The sequence below is a fragment of the Cryptomeria japonica genome, chromosome 11 (assembly GCF_030272615.1).
Source record: "Cryptomeria japonica chromosome 11, Sugi_1.0, whole genome shotgun sequence".
Classification (NCBI taxonomy): Eukaryota; Viridiplantae; Streptophyta; class Pinopsida; order Cupressales; family Cupressaceae; genus Cryptomeria; species Cryptomeria japonica.
Genome location: NC_081415.1, coordinates 217,492,809 through 217,507,966, shown reverse-complemented (window position 1 = coordinate 217,507,966; position 15,158 = coordinate 217,492,809).

Below are 15,158 nucleotides of genomic sequence, written 5' to 3'. Positions count from 1 at the left end.
ACCTGTACCAAACTTTGACAGGGCACTTCTAATATTTTCTAGTATATATGCATGAGTTGTCTAAACCTATAGGGACATTTGAGGTCCATCTACAATAACTTCTCTTGGATTTTCAAGATTCAAATCCATTTTATCGGGATGACAATTTTTTTGTGAGGTTAAAAGAGGCAATGTGCATGGAATGAAAATATACAATGTTGTATAAATTTCATTATGTTCATCATGGGGTCATACCATTAGTGCCAACATATCTAGGTGGGTGGTTTTATTCTAGGCATGCTCCTATTTTTTTGCCCAACTTTCTTGAATATTTTGGGCCATACCCCATCGATGCTTTCTCTTTAGTGTCATACATACAAAAACTATCAAACTTTGACGAGGTGTTTCTCAAAGTCCATGTCACATACACTTGAGTTATTTGAACCTACAAGATCATGTGAGGCCCCTCTATAATTAATTCTCTCATATTTTAAGACTCAAATCTATTTTCTCAAGGCACATATTTTTCTAGTGATGTGAAAAGAGGTATGCACATGTAATGAAAAGTTACAATATTGCATAAATTTTACTCTATTTATCATGAGGCTATAGTGAAAACACTAAAACCTCTATGTGGACAAGTTTATAGGAATGCTCCTATTTTCTACCTAGCTTAGCCAATGTTTTGGGCCATACCCTACCAACATTTTCTCTTAATTACCCCAAGTGTAAAAACATATCAAACTTTGACATGTCATATCTTAGAGTCTGTGACACATGAAGACATTTCATTTGAACCTATAGGGTCATGTGAGGCCCCTCTGCAATAAAATTTCTTAGAATTTTATGACTTGAAACCATATGGTCATGGATTTTTTTTGTTACCCCAAAAATTGTCAGATGCATGCAATGTGAAGTTGCAAGGTAGCCTATTTTTTTATCTTTGCATTGTGGGGCTAAACCATCAATGCCGACATGTCAAAGTAGGCACATTTACGCTATGCATGCTCTTTTTTTCTCCCCAACTTTGCTAAACGTGTTGAGCCACACCCTACCAATGCTTTCTCTTAAGAGCCCTAAGTGAAAAAAATATCAAACTTTGACGAGTTGTATCTTAGAGTTAGTGGTACATATGAACGTTCTATCTAAACCTACAGGGTCATATGAAGCCCCTCTACAATAATATCTCTCATATTTTGAAGACTCAAAATCATATGGTTGTGGTGAAAAAATTTTTACTACCCCAAAAAACATCAAATGCATGCAATGTGAAGTTGCAAGGTAGCTTATTTTTTTTATATGTGTGCCAAGGTTGAATTGTTAGTACCAACACGTCAAGGTGGGTACATTTATTCTATGCATGGTCATGTTTTGCACCCAAGCTCTCCCAAATGTTTCAGGCTACACTATTCTATTGCTTTCTCTTAGGGCTATGACTATCGTACATTCATTAGAACTGTCCTAATGAAGTTATGATATTCCCAATGAAGCTATTATCATTCTAAGAGATCTAGGAAAGTCTTAATAAAGTTAAACCCTATCTCAACAAGGTTATGGAATACATAATAAAATTATGATAGTCCTAAATAGCTTATGACTATCCTAATGAAGTTATGATTGTCCTAATGAACCTATCACTATCCTAAGAATGTAACATATAGTCCTAATAAACATATGAATTTTTTATGAAAGGTGTTGCAATCCTAATAATGAAGCTAGGATAGTCCTCATGAAGTTATGACAATCCTATATTTCTATGTTTTATTTGTGTATACCTCTGTTCAATGATGTAAGGTGCATGGAGTACATAGCATGTGATGTGGTATTGATCAATATGACCATGAAAAGTCTCTATTGCACCAATCACTATGTAAGGACTCAACATAAGTATGCAAGTTACATTTTGTACCCTCTTGAATTAGTTTAGTGACTATTCAAATATGCTAGTTGTATTTATGATTATAACCACGACCATGGTTGTTTGTCAATAAGTATTGAGATAGTATAGAATAATGAAGTTAGGGTATCTAATGTAATAATTTTTTATGTACTTTTTAATAGGGTCATCATCATGGTTCATATGGTTGTTTTGTGTGATTTTTGAGATAACTCCTTGTGATGGTAAAATGAACACATGAATGTAAAATAAATCACTATAAGACTAGTTTTGGAATAATACAAGGTATGGGAAAGTAACTTATAAAAGAAGTAGAAATGACAGGTTGTAGTGGAGCATAATCTTGTGTTGATAGAAATTTAATGTTCAAAAGCATGTTCTTAGTAGGAAAATTTATTGTGATGATGTCAATTGTAGGGAGTGGTTTGATATGGTATTATGTTCTTTTTTACCATTATGATGAACTCATGCTAGGTGAATATGAATGTACCTAGTGAAATTTTAGACGATTCTTTTGAAATACCAATGCTAGATGAAACTATCAATGCATCTTGAGAGGTCTTGAAATTTATGTGTTAACTAGGTCAAATAATATTACTTATCAAATAATGCTATTTATTTTAGTTGAAAAGAAAAACAGTTTTTGTAAAATTATTTTTTCTAAGAATCATAATCCTTTGATGTAATGAAAATTCATGGATGGTAGCCATAATAGATCTCTCTACTTAATAAATATGTATATTCATATAACTCCTAATGTATTTCAATACTTAGTAAAGGGCTTGGTAGGTAAGTTATTAATTAATTCAACATAATCACCTATAGAATGTAAATTTTCCTAAATATAAACACAAGCATTAATCTAGCATATAAGAAACCTCTTTCATGATAAAATTTGGCAAGTCCTCATATACACTCAATTTTTTTTTTTCAAAACTAGAAAATTCATATAGTCCTAACAAACCTATGAAATAAACATACGATGTAGAAAATTGAGTGAAAGAATCATACATGAAAGCACCTTTGATCTAGTCTTAAGCATGCTATCATGTTACCTATAATATCAACAATTATTACATCACATAATAGGGATGTAGGCATTGAGAACGATAATAACATGGAAAGTATATGTGATATAGAGATGCATATTTAGGTCAAAAGTTTAATTCACAATCAACTTTGTGTAATTATTCATTTAATCATTTGTAGTGCAATTAAGGATAACAATGATAAAAAGGATTTGCATTAACCAAAAAGATATAAATCCATACAACATTATATGTCGATAAAAGTATAAAATATATCCAATGAAGTCATATAGGATTGCCAAAATCCATATGGACATAGAATGTCACATATACATAATATAAAATATATGTTCAAAAATGCCATATAGGCATATAACAAAGGATTCTAATCTAGTCATTCCCTACTAGGGGAAGAAAATAGACCACAAGTTTCCTTTTATTGTTGAGTGGATGAAGATGTATATGATGTAGGTTTTGTTCGAGTGCCCCTACTCGTCCTCCTCTCTAGACTTTTCTAGAGTTCCACCTGATACAATAGAAAGTATAGACATTGATATATAGAAATTGAAATTTAGAATGACATATAACAAAAATATCACTTACTACATATAAATAATTATGATGTTCATCCACAACAGGGGCACATTCATGACCTAGAGTGACAAGCCCTTGCAATAAGCATCAAGATAAAAATTAAATTGCATACAAGTATCATTAAAATTTTCAATAATAGTCTGTTAAAAGAATAAAAATAATGTGAAATTTACTAACATGTCTCATACCTTTGTCAAAGCAATAGAACTTTCTACCGCTGCAACAACACCATGCTCCAATGTGGTGACAATTGAAAATGAAACAACAAATGTTGTTCAATTACCAAAACTGTCTAAAATTGTTTTATAACACCACTAATGAGAAAAAGTTATCTGGGTGAAAGTCTTTCAACGAACTTCATTGTGAGGTGTCAAAGTTGAATCTCCAGCATCAAACTATTTGATATCCAAAGTGAGTTATGAGAAAACCATTCATATAAGGTTAGACTATTCACATGTAATAATTATATATCTTTACTAGTTACATACTCGTGGAGTCAATGACATCATGAAAAATGGGTGGGGGGACACTACATCTACTGTGAAAAAACACTCTTACTCTAAATTTTCATCATAATCATTGTGCTCATTTAGTTATTCTTATATTTCATAATAAAATTTAATAAATAGAATTAAATGAACTTGGAAACCCGAGTTTCTATGTCAAGTGTTTCATTTATCAAAGATTATGTCATGACAATGTCTTCTATACCAAATGTCTCCTATGTACATACATGCTCACTCTCAAGATCATAAATGGAAAGAGACCCACAAGATTGACAAAAGAGAGCTGGAACTCAAGGCCTTGAAGAATCGCCCACATCACCCTCTATTAGAGGCCTAGCATACTATATAAGGGTCCAAGTGAGTGAGCTAATGGAGTCTAAAATATTGACCTTGAAACTCTCTTTCACACTAGAAGGAATAGTGACACACTCCACCATAGGTCTAGCCAAGAGTCTTGGTGCCAGGTTTGGGTCACCTTATTCCCACTCTATCATATGTGAAGCACCCATCTCTACCCTAGAAATCTAGATAGTTAAAGTAGTTTTAGATCTCATTGAGGACAAACTCACAATAGATTTTCCTCAAAAACTATTGAGGTATCTCATGATTATTGCATGGAGGCTGATCAAAAACCATCCACCACTTATTCCAAAAATTATTCTTAATCCCTTCATGATGGCACCAATAGATAGGGAACCTCTTGCATCTAGGGTGTAAAGATTGATTAGTTTAGGGGTTCATGAAAAGTGCACACAAGTTAGATTTGTTAATTTTCTTTTTCTTCACTCTCTCATATGATAGTTTGCCTACATAAAATTATTTTTGTTTTTCATGTTTATTGGACCAAAAAATGATTTTCCCATTCACTAATGGTACATGGGACACAATAGATTGTAGCGAATTAGCAAGGCTTGTCCTATGAGAGTTTATTGCAGTAGGATATTTTAGCCTTGTGATCAATTCCTCAAGTTATTTTTGGTTACTTTCTATTTTCCCTAGTATATTTTCTTATGTAACTAGGGGATGTCTAGGGATTATAGGAGGTATTTGATGTTCTTGTTCTTCAGGAGGGTCTTCATGAGGAGCTGATTGAGAGTTTTCAAAATTTTGTGGTGGAATCTCAATTCCTGGAAATCAAAATAAATTTTAATTAAAAACCTAATTCAATCTACAATTTAATCAAAATTTGACACTAAGAAATCATAAATGCATACCTCTTTGACCTCCTTGGTATTGTGATAAAAGTTTGGTGAATATTTGAAAACATCAAAGGTAAAAACTAGCTTCTTCATTTGGTGAGTGTAGGTTGGACAAGAAAAAAATAGATGAGAAACCAGGTTACCAATAGAAATGAGAATGCAAAGGCATTTTTTTGTTTTTAAAAGTTTGGTTTCTAAATTTGGCACACACAAAATAAGGCGCTCACCCTATTTGGCATGCATCAAATAGCCTTTTTTTGAAAAAAAAATGAAGTTGGCACCTTTTTGGTACCACAAATTTGTGCATATACCCCAAGGTAAATTCACCTTTTGGTCAAATTTAAATAATCACTATCACATATTGAGGATAGATCTGGAAATGGCAAGGCTGACACATTATTCTCCTATAATTTTAGCTACAAAGTGTTGGACTATGGGTTAACCCCATCGTCCTAACAAAATAGGCCCAAATTTTTAGGGTCACAAGAAATAGGACCCCATTACCAAAACTATAATTTATATTAAAAATGATAATATTTAAGTGGGGGAAAAGGTGCATTGAACTATAAAATGAGATAGGACCCATATAAGTTTAAAATAAGTGCTAGGAGAATGTGAAATTATAGCCTCTAGGAGAGAGAGAGAGAGAGAGAGAGAGAGAGAGAGAGAGAGAGAGAGAGAGAGAGAGAGAGAGAGAGAGAGAGGAGAGAGAGAGAGAGAGGAGAGAGAGAGAGAGAGAGAGAGAGGAGGAGAGAGAGAGAGAGAGAGAGAGAGAGAGAGAGAGAGAGAGAGAGAGAGAGAGAGAGAGAGAGAGAGAGAGAGAGAGAGAGAGAGAGAGAGAGAGAGAGAGAGAGAGAGAGAGAGAGAGAGAGAGAGAGATCTGCAAAGGGATGTGAAAGCTAACATCCAAGCTAGAAGTTTCATAATGTTTGAGAGATCAATTAACACATTTTTTTGTTGATTATTCTCATATTTGATCTAATGAAAATGAATATCATTATTTGGTTTTTACAATTTGGGTATGTAAAAAAATTTCTATTTGAGAGCTCAATTGGAAGTGCATAAATTGCTTATATATTGGAGTTATGAAAAAAATGAATGTTCAATAAATTTATTATTTTTATTGAATCAATTTAGTGATGCCTAGAGGGCTCCTAGATATGTGTTTTTTTTTAACCTCACACAAAAGCCCTCACCCGCAAACCTTTTACCCTCAATCGAACAATATTTACAAGAAAATGTTACATAGAATAATTTGTCATTTTAATAATATTAAATATTTATTAAAACATACTAATTGTTAAGACAAAGTAAATTTTGATCATAAGTCTATCATTGATGCGAGACAAAACAAATAGGCATTGAATTGATGCATGATTGACTTTTAAAATGACACACAATTAATATAAGACTAACTTTTAAAATATGCAACTAATATAAGACTAAATAACTAGATATCTGTTTGTCCCTTCTATTATTGTAAAAGATAATAAAATCATAAATTATAGCAGAAAATAAAATTAACCAAAGGAAATCATAAAATGGTTATTTACTCTACAAACTATTTTTTGATATTAAGACTATTTAATATTGTTTATATGTTGTTAAATTGATATTAATGGCTTGATGTTCCACTTATGCCACCTTTGAGTTGTTTCGTTTATAGGGTTAGCACCCTTGTTTTGTTTCTTTAATATAAAAAATAATCATTGAAAGATAAAATTAATCTAATAAGCTTGAACAATTATAAAAACAAATGCAAATTAAATAGAGAACCTAATGCCAAGAAATACCAATCCATGTCCATTGGCTGGAGTGTGTCCTTGCTTCACCTACAAAGAGAGACTAGTCAACTTTTGTAGTCAATAATTGGATGAACTCCTTTCTTCTATTTCATAGCTTGAATTAAAATTACATATTTCTTTCAAAAATGAAAAAGTTCTAATATTTTTTTTCTTATATTTTCAAATCGCCATAACTCTCTATATAAGTATCAACTATTTCTTAACCAATAGTAATTGCATTCTAACAAAGAGTCTTTTCAAACAAGAGGAGCTATTTCTCTAATCTAACAATTACTTATTTTCTAAATAAAAGGTAATGTATATTATTCTTTTCATTTAATGTGTTGATTATGAAAGTCTCGCCCAAAAGTAATCACAAGTTAAATCCTAAAGTTCTATCTTTCTTCTATCGTCATGCCACATTCAAATTTGAATTTTTCCCATCCAAAAGTCAATGTAGAGGCCTTGATTAAATTTACTAATTACCACAAGGCACTTATTAATTAATCAAAGAATTTAGATTGAGTTGTGGCTTGAATTCAATCTTTATGAAGGCTTTGAATTGAATCTAACACCCATTTAATCACAACTCATAACGATCATGAATACAAAGTATTCCACCAAGGCATTAAACTACCACTTGCATGCAAATGAAAATATAATCCCTAAACCAATATTTCAAGATGACAAATTAAACTCATTTTAATAATATATTCAACCAATTCAATCTAAATAAGGGTCTAGAATTAATAATGATCTTGGAATGAACCTATATAAGAGGTCCCAATACAATCATGACTATGAACAATCAAGAATACCTTAGGATCAATAAGGAAATTCCAACAATAAATTCATGACCAAGGTCCACCATATAGGCATTATCAAAACTTAGGGTTATACCATGTACACCACAAGAGATAGACCAAAAAAATGTAAAACCAAACAAGGTGATGAGGAGACCACATTTGAATCATACATGAATAAATATCAAACCATGCCTTCACTTACATAAATAAATGGCTCTTCCAACTAAACTAAAATTCAAACTAAGACAATGCATGTAAGACAACGAGGACTCTAAAAGGCTTGTCTTGAGATACTAAAAAGAGGCAATCTCCATTGTGTAACCAACAAGTTGTGACTCTATTGGGAAATAGTATTGAGAATTTTAAACAAAATAACATGTCTACAAATCTGAAATATTTGAGAAAAACATCCACTACAAGTGAATGAATACATGAACAAAAAAATAAAGACTCATTATAGTACAAAATTCAATGTCCCTAAAAGTCAAGTGTATGGACATGAATTCATTATCTTTATTGGAATCTACTAGGACAAGTGTCATCACAACTAAAGAATCAAGCTAGTCTATAAGTTTTTCTTCAGATGATTACGGGTCTATTAGATTAACTAAGTACTTAAATAAACACAATCATCTATAACCTGGACATTGTTCTCCTATCAAATAAGTGTATAAAAACTCTTATGAAGGTGTATTTGGTCTCATTTTATGTAGACCTCTTTGTTAGCCAAACATTTATAACCTTGGTAAAGGTTACTTGAATAACCCAAACGATTGAGTTTTTTTGATTTTTTCTTCTCTTCTTTTCTCATAATTTTCTCGTGACTTTTTTTATGTCTTAACCTTTTCATTTCATTGTTTTTGTAAAGCTAACTCAACTCACAAGTAATGGAGCCTATTTATGGATTTAATTGTGATGAACAAACAAAATCAACCTGATAGCATATGTGCTTGAAAACTTGTTTTCCTTAATCTTCTAGATAGTTAAATTTGTTAAGGTGGGTTTGAATTGTTGATTCAATAGGTGAATGCGTTCTCTTAGGTCAAACACCTTTGGTTGATTGAAGCACTGTGACAATGAATGAATACCACAACTAGCATCCACACACATGCAAATAACATATGACAATGATTTAGATTTGATCTTTATTGCCTTTTAGAAATCAAAGTGTGTTGTAATTGTTCTCTCATTTGAAATGAAGTGTTCATTGAATCTCAAACAAAGGTGTATTAAACCAGTGTATAATGACTAGTACAAAGGAGTGAAAGTGTTCAAAGTCGAAACTTTTAACTTCATTTCTCATTATCAACTTTTAATAAATAAATCTCTCATTAATATGAAAAAGAAATAATTTTATATATTATAAACAAATTGAAATAATACATCATTATTATTTTTCCAATCATATTATTAAAATAAAAACATGCTTTTGAACTTAAAATAATTTATCATTTTAACTATATATTGAATATTCTTTATAAGATACTAAATTATTAAGACTACGTGAATTTTGACCATAAATCTATCATTGTTGTGAGAAAAAATGAAAGAGCACTCAAATGATATATGCTAGACTTTTAAATGACATCTTATTAATATAAGATTGACTTTTAAAATGACACATAATTAGATATGATAGATTTTGAAAATGGCAAAATTAACTTTTAAATTGATATACAAATTGATGTTATCTATACAACAATCAAAATGTATCTTTGACTATATTTATTAATTAATTAAAAATAAAAAAATTCATATGCTAATTTTCTCGTTAAAAAAACAAAAAAAACTGACTTTTAAAGCATGCAACTGATTTTTAACTGATCTAATTTCAGTACAAATTTACAAACATTGATGGAGAGATCAAATGTACCGTACAATAATTTTGACGCGAACATTTTCATGTAAAAAACAAAAATTTGACCCAAAAACTTTTAGAACCATTTTCATATTCGATGGCATGAAAAAGAATATATATAGGTAAGTTATTGCTTAAAGTAGTAATTATAATCAAGAATTTATGAGACACATTTATTTAAAATTTAATTAATTATATATTGTTTAATTTTTATTGTGAATAATTTAACATAGATTTAGATAAATAGATAGTTACGATAAAAGATTTCAAAAGTTTTTTTAAAATTATAATTTAATTGAATTATTAAGACATTTCAATTAAATAAGTTAATTTGTAAATATATTGTAATGATAGAGATTATTATTCACTTCATTTTAGTCTATAATCAAATCTACATATATTTTAGACACATACCATTAAGTCATATATAATTATAATATTGAAAATTGCATATCCTACACTTTTCTCTTTTATTATTAGTCCAATTTTGATATGATTATATTCTTCATGCTTAATGACTAGTGTACAAGTAATACGTTTCAATATAAAAGTTGATAAACAATTTGATTCTATTTGCACACATGAGTAGGGATAATGACTTAAGATAATGGGTAAATGAATGACATTTGTGGGAACCAAAATGAATTTTAAAATTTAAAATTCAAATTTTGAACCTTGTTGACTTCCTCCAACTAACTATTATGAGCTAACTTTAGTGTGAAATTTGTTTACTTGTGTGTTAGGATCCTGTAGTTAAACACATGTACTAGAATTCAAATTTAAAATCATCTAGGATGATTTGAGCGTCACAAAAGCACCATTTGAACATATCATAGACCATCAACACTACATTATTGAATTACATTAGCATATTAGGCATCATAGCATGGTTGCTTGTTGTGTCTAATCATTTTCACCAAACTATTAAATGGAGACAAGGTATACCGAAGGAGAATATTACTAACCTATCTAGACCCTCAATGGTTTCTATAGACACCACCTCTTTAAAATAAGGTGTAGACACCGAGGCAAACATTAGTAGAGTTTAGATTCACACATGCATGTTCAATTCTATAGTTGTAGAAGTGAATCAAAGTGAGAGGTGGAGAACTTGCTAGTTCAAAAGTGTTCATTTGACATCACATAGGATTCTAAAATTTGATAAATCAACTAATAACATCTATTAAATGATATTTTTGTCATTTTTCAAGTAGGTGTCTTTATTTTATTATTTTCTTTATGAATATTTCATTTAATGTATTTATCAATCCCAACTTATTAATAACTCGAATTATTTGTTTGCTTGATTATTTAAAAGGGGTGTATTATTTTGACCCAAAGTTATGAACTGGTGAAGTCATAAATACGAGGCCTCATCGTCGACACAAACACTCCATAATAACACCCTAATAGACCTTGGTGGCAAGAATTACAACACCACAATTTAACCACCCCACTATGCCAATATTGATAATTTGTTTACTTGAGTTGGGTGTATTATTTAACCCTAATTATATTTAAAAAAATTATGCTTTTTTTTTTATCGGTAAAATAGGATATTTTTCTATTAATCAGTCCAAAAAACATACATCAGCTAGTTTTCAAACAAATAACATATGGCAGAAGTATCATTAACAACCATGTCCATCATTGCCTAAACCCTTAACCCTATTCTATCTCCTCGGATGAGCTACCCTCCCATAGAAAATATACAAATTTACATTCATTATTCAAAAGATAATCAAAATTGTATACAACTCCCTATCATGGAGCAGGTATGATCTCTTTGCCTTTCCCGCTAGGAATCCCAATCGACTCTCGCTCTACTTCCTCATCTATGGTGTTATTGTCTTGCTCCTTAGGTGGGAATCCATTCCACAACGCCCGCTTCGGTTGGCTTGTCCTCTCCTTCCTTGGTTGGCCTCATTTCCGTTTGGTTGGAGTGGTGCACTCTGATTGGGAAGGCTTGGCTTCCACGATACCCCACTTCACCACTTCCATCCTCACTTCTTGTCTTTCCCATGACCTTAGGAACTCCTTTACACCATGCATGCCAACTTGCGTCGCCACCCTCCTTGCCTCCTTGTTGTAGTTGGCACTCCGGAAAAAATATGGGCACATCGAGGGGTTAAAGTCATTCGCGTGGAGCCAAAATCCATTCGGGCATACAAAGCCTGCACCATCTATTGTCATGCGGAGGAAGTTGTCTAACCCCCTGCACCACTCCTCCCTCACATACCCTCGAATCAACCACTCTACATCCTCCTTTCTCTACAATTCTAGGCACCATGTGGCAAACATGGACACCACATCAACGTTCATCCGATACTTGAACTCTCCCTTCAGGTAATCATCAGCGAAAACAATCTTCACCTGCAAGAAGAAAGTATGTTACTTGAATAGGAAGATGCTCAACAATATCTCATCCGTAATAGGACCCCAAAATGTCATCATAGGTCGCAAAGCTTTGAGAGAGAAATTTGGTTCCATCTCCACTTCTTTGTTTTGCCCTAATCTTTTCTTGTTGTGCAAAGTTAGAAACTTGTGTTGTCGAGGCCTTTTGGCTCTTGACAAAGGCATGAAAAAGAAGTTGAGTTCGCCAACTTTGCGTACTCTTCGAGGATAATAACTGCAGTGTCTGATTCGAGGTGCGCTGAATCAGTAAGAGGATACAGTTGCCTCATCCACATGTGTGGGTAGGTGAGAGACACCACCTTTGCTCTTAGCACCTTGGATGAGGTTGTGTCCTTTCATGTCGTAGAGGGACACTTGCATACCTTCCCACGCCTGAAGTGTCCATCCTCCGTCCTTCACATTTAATCCCTCCACTCCCAACTCTCCTAGCCACTTACCATTTCAGCATCTACCCATTGGAATGGAATATTTCCCATTTGAATTTCCCAACTTTGAATTCAAAAGCTTGGTTGGTGCATTTATCAGCTTCTTAGTTTCCAGTTCTCAATGTATGTGATATCTTGAAACTTTGGAATTCGCTGAGGGTATTCCTTACCCACTTCACCTCCCTGTCAATCTTACAGCCCGAGGTTTCACCTTGACTTAGAGCCTGTGTTATGGTTTGTGAATCGCCCTCAAGATGTAACTTCGTCACACAAATTTTTTTACCAAGATGGACTGCTAATGAAGCCACCTTCATCTTTGCTTCATTATTGGTACCTTGAGGCAGTCGTAGTGTACCTCTATCCAGAGTCGCCCCATTACTATCTCTTGCAATACAACCTGCACTTGACGGGTCCGGGTTTCCCCGAGATGCTCCATCGAAGTTTATCTTGATCCATCTTGGTTTTGATGGAAGCCAAGCAATAGGCAAGATTGCTGAAGGAGGAGGATTATCCCTCAAAGACCCATTAATGGGAGGGAATTTAATAAGGGGCCAATTGGCTTGAATATTAATATCCCAGTTGCCATAAACATAATTTCTTCCATTTGATTTTCTTGTTGTCGTGCTACCCAATTCTGAGATTGATCTTTCAATTCGGTTCCATAGGCGATCTTCACTATCCTTTGTTTCCTATAAAATCCTGCGATTACGTTCTTTCTAAACCTCCCATAAAAGTACTGACAGAGAAATTGACCAAACACTAGAATAAGTTGATTTATGGTTCAGAGATCTCCACCCTTGGAGCCATGATTTAAGGTCAACATTTATAGGAGTGTACCAACCTAACCGTATCGACGGCTTCATCCAAGAATCTCACACAATTAGATAGTGCAATAACAGATGTTCACAAGTTTCCTCCTCTTGCTTACACATAACACACCTGAACGGTCCTTTGAAGACCATTCTGTTCAAATGCTCCTCCGTCAGATTCTGCCTCTTGTAGCAAGTCATGTGAATGATCCAGCCTTCGGTAAAAAATTTGAATTCCAACATACATGGGTTGGCCAACTTTCATCTTTCAGGTCCACATCCGCTAGGCTATATCCTAATTTGACATAGTAGTTTCCACTTTTCGAACCACATCAGAGTATCTTATCATCTTCCTCTATCAGTTTGATGTGTCTATTTTCCAAGATGCTCTTGAATCTAATTGTGGCCTCCTCATCCATTTCTTATTCTCCCAAGTTATGCCATGCCCAAGTCGTGAGTTCACGTTCCTCTTTCAATACCACATAGTCTGCCACTTTAGATCCCCACTTATGGATTACCACATTCTTGATTTCTTGTAGAGATTCATCATTTCCTAGTACCAGATAGCCCTTCCAAGAATCCTCCCATAAATTTGCTAGCATTCCATTGCCAATTCTCCAGGACACATGTTTCGTTATAATAGAACAACACTCTAGAAGGAAGTTCCATATGGAAGATCCTTTGCAGGGATTTCCGATTGTGAGGATTTGATTTGCTTCTTGGTTGTCAAGATACTTATGAGCAAGTATCTTAACCCATTTTTGGTTTGGCTTAGTGTACATCAGCCATATTAATTTTGTTTCCATTGCTAGATTTATGAGGTTCCATTTTGTAATTCCTACACCGCCTACTTGTTTATCCCTGCAAATCTTGTTTCATGCTAAGAGTGGAATATTTTCCTGCTCCCCTGTGCCACTCCAGAAGAACCTACACATTCCTTTCTTGATTATCTTGTTATCTTAGCCAAAATCTTCAAACATGACATTGAAACAAAGGGATTGTCGAAATCACTTCTTTTAGCATAATTATTCTATCGGCTGACAATAGCAATTTCCCTTTCCAACTCTCCATTATGCAAACAATATTCTACTAAGTTGTTCCAAAGTGAGGACTTATTAGCTCCTTCAAACAAAGACATTCCAAGGAATTTACTCAGTAATCTCCCTAATCTGATTCCTAACATTCTTGAGATGTCCCTTTGCACTTCTCTGGGAGTGTTGAAGCAATAGATATCATATTTATGCCAATTCACCGCTTGGCCTAAGACTTGATAGTACTTACTCAATACTGCTTTGATGATATTTTCTTCTTGTACCGATGCTTCGCCTAATAGCAGGGTATCATTCACAAATTGAGTGTGAGTGATCGCTTCAATCCCCCTTGTTATTCATATTCCCTTTCATTGGTCATCCATCTTGCTTCTGGTTATCATTCTACCTAGAGCTTCTGCCATGATGATAAAGAGAGATGGTGAAAGTGGGTCTCCTTGTTTGATACCTCTTGAGGATTACAAAAAAACTTGTGGGGAGCCATTGACTAGAATTGAGAAATGGGTGGTCTCCATACAAATTCAAACCCATCTCATCTAGTCTGGATGAAATCCAAATTTCATCATAACTTTCAGGAGAAAAGGTCTTCGTACATGATCATAAGCCTTCTTGATGTCTATTTTGATTAGAATCCTATTTGTCTTTGCTTGGCGTACTGAATGGATGGATTCATGGGAAAATATAATGCCTTCAACTATAGATCTACCAGGAATGAACCCGCTTTGCTCTTCCAAAATGATGGTTGGAAGAATGAGTTTTATAAGTTTGTTCACCATAACCTTTGAATTAATTTTATATACAGTGTTACA